A 6,667-nucleotide genomic window follows, 5' to 3' on the forward strand; every position below is an offset into this window, starting at 1 on the left:
CTGTTGGGTATTTTGGCTGTCATCCCTATTAGTCCTGGGAACCTCTCTAATTCCTGGCTTATGGGACTTTCTAGTGGTTCACCAAGTTTTTCATCTGTCTGCCCCAACCCCACACCTTGTGGGTAATCTCTGGGAGTTCTGAGTGCCACTGAGGTGTTTCCTGTATGAAGCAAAATGTTGGGTTCTCCTTTTATATCCAGTTGTTTGACTATCTTTTGTGGGGGGGGGGATCAATTCTATTGATGTTGTTAGATATTAGGGACCAGTGAATGTTGTTTCCTGTTAGTTGTTGTTGTTATTGTTAGGAGTGAAATTATGTTTGTGTGACTGACATTTTTGGAGTTAGTAGAAAGAAGATTACTTTTTTGCTTTTTCTCCTGTTTAGTTTTTATTTTTGTGTTGAAGTTTTTTTATCTATTATCATTTGCAGGGCTGGATTTGTAGAAAGATATTGTGTAAATTTGTTTTTGTTATGAAATATCTTTCCATTTATGTCAATTGAAAGTTTTGCTAAATATAGTAGCCTGAACTGGCATTTGTGTTCTCTTAGGATCTGTATGACATCATCTTAGGATCTTCTAATTTTCATAGTCTCTTTTGAGAAATCTAATGTGATTCTGCTAGGTCTGCCTTTGTATGTTATTTGACCTTTTTCCCTTACTGCTTTTAATATTCTTTGTTTTGTGCATTTGCTGTTTTGACTATTATGTGATGTGAGGAATTCCTTTTCTGGTCCAATCTGTTCGGAATTCTGTAGGCTTCTTATATGTTTATGGGCATCTCTTTTTTAGGTTAGGGAAGTTTTCTTCTGTAAGTATGTTGAAAATATTTACTGGCTCTTTACGATGGGAATCTTTCCTCTCATCTATACCTACTATCCTCGGGTTTGATTGTCTCATTGTGTTCTGGATTTCCTGGATGTTTTGAGTTAGAAGATTTTTGCATTTTGCATTTTCATTGATTGTTGTATCAGTGTTTTATATGGAATCTTCTCCCTGTGAGATTCTCTCTTTCATCTCTTGTAGTCTGTTGGTGATGCTTGCATATATGACTCCTAATTTCTTTCCTAGGTTTTCTATCTCCAGTGTCGTGATTTCCTCATTGTTTCTATTTCTGTTTTTAGATCCTTGTTGTTGTTTTTTCAGTTCTTTCACCTTCTTTAAGTCCTCTAACATCATCATGAGTTATGCTTTTTAAATCAAAATCTTGTTTTTGAAATGTGTTGGGATATCCAGGGCTTGCTGTGAAGGGGAAACTGTGTTCTGATGATGGCATGTGGCCTTGGTTTCTGTTGCTTAAGTCCAGTGCCCTGAGTACCCCAGGCAGGATCCTCTTAGGACAAAAATTTGAGCAGGGGAGGTGGTCTCCCCTGTGCTCTCAAGGGTGTCAGCACTTCTGTGTACTGGCTCTTTCCTAGCAGGGTCTGGGTACAGAACCTAATTTGACTTTTTTTCAGTTCCTTTGACATTATATTAATTCATCTTTAATGTTGTCTTAGTCATTTCATTTTTATTTTTTATTTTTTCTAAGAGGAGAGGTAGTGGCATTTTATTCCTTCAATTCTGAGTTTAAAATTGCACATATCTGGCACATGGGTCACAAGTGAGAAGCACAGAAGTAGTACTGTCCACTCCCTCTTTGGTATGTCAGGTGACCCACACTCATAAGCTATGGCAGCTGGCTGTCACTGCTGTACAATTCTGCATACAGCATAGGTGGACTTCCATTATGCTTCAGAAAGGAGGCTGCTTTAGTTCTGTTCTTCTTTATGTGATTTTCATTCATTTTCTCCAAAGCTTCTATCTCAGCTAAGAAGTCATCTTTGTTGTCTGCACAGATGCTCAGGCCAGAAACAGCACTGAACAGTTCCCATTCATTAGGGCTTCCTTTACTCCTCCTTTCTGAAGAACTGTAGAACATTTTTATAGTCACGGAATAAGAACTCCAGGCCAGGAAGATGGGTTGGTTCTGATGTCAATTAGCCAGACCTTTCCTTCATGCCACAGCATGTTATACTTGCTGCTTTCAGCCTGCACAAGGGTGTAGTTCTTACATAATTGCTGCATCAAATTCAGAGTGTGATAGTAGGCGTCCTTCATCTCTTCATCTCTTCACTGAGCTTTGCTTCTTTTAATTTAGGGACTGGAACTTGATCATTGTCAATAAAAGATATAACTAAATGTGCTTCTTAAACAGTAGAACTGTTGGATAAGGAATTCCAGCCTTCTGTATTCTTGTAAGATTGTGCATTTCTTTCTCTTCCCACATGCAGATGATCTTACATGGATTTAGTTTACTGAAGTGATCTTTAAACATCAAATAATCTTTAATGTATTTATCCTGAATCTTAAACTCATTGAGGGCTATTTTAAATACCTTGATGACATAATCTGGTGGTATGGCTTTGTCATCTTCCTTTTCATCCTCTAGGCTCCCACTATATACATGAAAGACAACAGATTCCTTTCCTGTACTAATACAGCCAGTGACTGTCTTCAACATTCCAGAGTTGACCATTTTATGCATAAGTAAGCTTGTCTCAGGACCAACTGCTTTTTCAGTGATAGAATGTTTCTTTTTCTCATGGAGAAGGGCACTTTGACACTTCTTGGTAGGCATGTTTTAAAGCATTTAAAACATAAGATGGAAAGTTTTAAATCCATTCCAATTCTATCCCCTACCTGAAAGCCAGGTTCAAAATTTTCCATTCTAGCTGTATTCTTTCTTCCACATACTACCTCATCATGCTTAGTGGTGATGTCTTTTCCTTTTGCAATGGAGCCTATTTTGGGATTAGGAACTGGCTTCCCTGGGCTGTAGGGATCATCTCCAGTGTCCTGCCAGTCAGCCTCATCCTCAGAGCTGTCACTGTCTTCAAAAGGCTGAACGTTCCAAGAGTTCTCAAATGAAATGGAAACTTGGCTTTCATCGTTGAACTTCTTTTCTTCATGTCTAAGCTGTGAATCATATTCTCTGTCAAATTCCATCTGTAGCATCTTAACCAGCATTAGGTCGCTGGAAGTGACAATGTTTTCTACAGAAATGAATGTGGTCCTTCAGCAACAACAACTTCAGGGAAAGCAGCCGCTTCTTCTTCCAACTGCAGCTCTTTAGCCAACTCTGAACTCATCACCTCGGTAAATGAACTGGATACTGTGTTCTGAGGGGTCGTCCATGGGCACTTACTGTGTCCCCAAGCTGCTGCAGTCCTCAGACTCAGGTGAAGACATTCCGAACAGATCCATTGGGGAAGGAGGCAGAGATTAAAACAGAGCCGAGGTGACAGGACAGGGTGAAAGTTCTGAGGAGGACATGGGCCAGGCACAGGCAACCCGCTGCTGGTGCCGGAGGTAAGGTGACAGATGGCTGCCATTTATTTTTTCATATTAAAGAAATTATTAACATGCACAAGTGACTTTGGAGACTATGTTCCTAATTTCTACAAACAAATGGATTTCCTTTCACACAAGTCAAAGCCTATATTGAAGTATGTTCAAGCAATTTATATATATATATTTTCAAATAAATCTTGCAGTGTACTAGGCAACTATCGAGAATATTTTAGTAAGTGTGTGACAGAACATATTCCTCTACTCAAGATACATTTCTGTTGTGAAAAATTAAAACGACAGTTTAATTGCGATTAAACCGTGTTCATACATGTTTAACTTCCTTCCTCTTCCTGGCAGTTAGATAGTAGCCGCTTGACAAGCTAGAGATCTGTAAGAAATATTTATATCATGAAGATCGAAAAAGACATATAAATATTTTTTAAATTATCTACATCGTTTCTTGTTCTTATATAGCTAATTTAAGCCTCATTCTGAGACGCCCATATTATAAAATGTTGAAGCATGCAAAAAGCTAGAATATAGGAAATACAAAGGAAATAAATGAGCTTTTATATCTTATTAAAAGCATGAGCAAAAAATTAATATGCTGAACTAGTAGAATTGTATGCTTAGCTTGTATTTGCAAAGTAATTGGTGTGCCTCGATTAATAGTGAAAACAATTAAAAAAGGTAAATGATCAGGTCATATTTATTTTCCTTTAATTAAATGTAAATTGTAGAGAAAAGAGGAATGTCTGCTTATAATTTAAATATTTGTATAATTTACTATTCAGTGAACTAATCTATAATTGCACATGTTCTACATATAAATATTAGAAATAAAATTTTATATTTAGTTATATATTCCTATCACATAACATTTTAATAAGAAACTAATGATAAAATACAAACAAAAAATAAAACTTTGAGAATTTATTGTATATTTATTATTGTTATTATACATTTAAATCTTCACTGAGAAGAAAATGTTATGAAATATTAACATAAGTAAACAACCCAAACTCTTGCTACATTGAATTTTAAAGTGAAAATATAAATTTTGCCTACACATTCAACCTTTACATGAATTTTATTTGTCATATTTAAAATACATTGTCACTATGTCAGATTGAATCTTGGTGAACAGAGTATCCTGATGAGATTCATCAGTATAGAAAACTATGCATCCCACTGGACTATGAGAGCACATGTCCTCTTGGTTTCTTCTTTCATTCCTGTAGAGCTAAGGAAGATACATGTTTGCTATAGCAATTGCGCTGTATTATTTCTTGAAACTGCCTTGTAGGTCTTAGAGTTGACCAACAAGGTTAAAGTTGTTAAGTGAAATATCACAATCCAGATAGTTTGTTCACAGAGTTTTGTTTTGCTTTGTGTTATTGTTTCTGTTGTTCCCGTGTTCCGGAAAGCTTTTGATCTATCAAGAATCCTTCAAGTTTACAAATTAGTAACTGTTCTGCAGCCTCATATACTCTAAGAAATATTGGCTAAGTTTCTACTGAGTTGTCATAAGTCTCAGAAAAGTGTCACTCTCATGATAGACCATCCTATGATCCCACATCTTTGGTACACCTTAAATGTCAATCTGTGGATATTTGGCATGCTCATTACTCAGTAACAACAAGCATCCTGGGCAGGTGCAGTAACTTAGACTACAGAGCTACACGTTTACTAATGCTCCAAAGCTTTCTTAGACCTGAGGTTTCCTCACTTTTATCTTTCAGACTCATCATTTGTGTGGACTTCTCAAGAAGCAAATTGTGAATGCATAACTGATTTCATGGTTGCACAAATAATTAGCCTGACCTTGATTTTCTCTTCTGAAGAAATATTTATTAAATCTTGCCCCTCTGTGCTAAGTAGAATCATGGGAAAACCTACCTCCATCACCAAAAGACACTATTTTTTTTCTAAAATTTGTTTTTTACTTTGTTCTAATTCTCAATAATAGAGCCATTTACAAAAATGTCTAAATATTATTTACAACAGAGATTTGATAATGATAATACTTTTGATGTAATGTATGCTTTGAATAATATCTAGCATTCACATTGTGCAAAAAAGTAATCACTAAAATGGAAAACTGCAAGCATCCAGCCAACCATTGAACTGAGCACAGGGTCCACAATGGAGGAGTTAGAAAAAGGACTGAAGGATCTGAAGGGGTTTGCAACCCATAGGAAGAACAACAATATCAACAAACCAGACCCCTATCCCTTGAAGAGCTCCCAGAGACTAAACCACCAACTAAAGAGTACCCATGTTCCAACCACTTATGTAGCCAAAATGGCCTTGTCATGCACCAATGGAAGGAGAGGCCCTTGGTCCTGTCATGGCTTGATGCCCCAGTGTATGGAAATGCCAGGGAAAGAAGGTAAGAGGGAGTGGGTGGGTGAGAGAACACTCATAGAAGCAGGGAGAGGAGATGTGTATGGGATAGGGGTTTCCAGAAGGGAACTGGAAAGGAGGAGGCATTTGAAATCTAAATAAATACAATATTCAGTAAAAATATATATATATAAAACTGAAGAACATGTTTAAGTTTCAAACTAAATGTTAGAGCAAACATACAAGATAATACATTGAGTACATCTGAATTATAATTAATTAGCATCACTATTTTGTCTTTAAATTTTATAAAGAATAATATAGAAAGAATATTCGTTCAGGTTTGGTTATAATAAGATGAAGTGTATACTAAATCAAATGTCAGTTTCATTTGCCCTTTGATTTTCCATATAGAAGACATAAAGATAATCAAGTTTTGCATTTACCAGACTGTGAAGTAATGCTAAAGATTGTGGTTCAAGTTATCACTCCCCACCCACAGAAGGTCAGGGAGCATAACAGAAGAGGAGGCTGAAAGAATTGAAGAGCCCCAATAGAAAGACTGCAAAATGCTACCTTCTCAGCATGTCATAGCCATTGCAAACTTAATTCACAGAAACTGCAGTATTCTATGTCATCAATCAAGGATGGATAAAGACATGGCTAATGGGGCCCCACCTTTTCTCTCTGAACCTGTGGCTGTTGAAAGATTCCAGGAACAATGAAGTAATCTTCTTCAGTTATGTCCCAATCAGTGAGTACCAAACTGTCCAGTGGATAGTTCTACCCACCTGAAGATGGCTGTATATGTTCAGTGGATCACAAAACATAACAAAAAGTCATAGACTTTAGAAGACATAATTTTGGAATGTGATTTAAAAGATATGGGATGTATAAGCAATTTTCTATTATACACATGTATGAAACATGTCAAAGAGCAAATTTATATATACTTATTTTAATTGTATTTTTATTTTGGATTGCATATA

At 36.4% G+C, this 6,667-nt stretch overlaps 1 pseudogene across 1 annotated transcript; it reads right to left on the bottom strand.

Moving 5' to 3' along the window:
- Nucleotides 1-1,668: 1,668 nt before the first annotated feature.
- On the bottom strand, nt 1,669-3,245 carry LOC308421106 (serine/threonine-protein kinase RIO3-like; annotated as a pseudogene). The gene has a single exon. The product of its transcript is annotated as a serine/threonine-protein kinase RIO3-like (transcript).
- Nucleotides 3,246-6,667: the final 3,422 nt, after the last annotated feature.

Source organism: Micromys minutus (genome assembly GCF_963924665.1).
Source record: "Micromys minutus genome assembly, chromosome: 5".
Taxonomy (NCBI): Eukaryota; Metazoa; Chordata; class Mammalia; order Rodentia; family Muridae; genus Micromys; species Micromys minutus.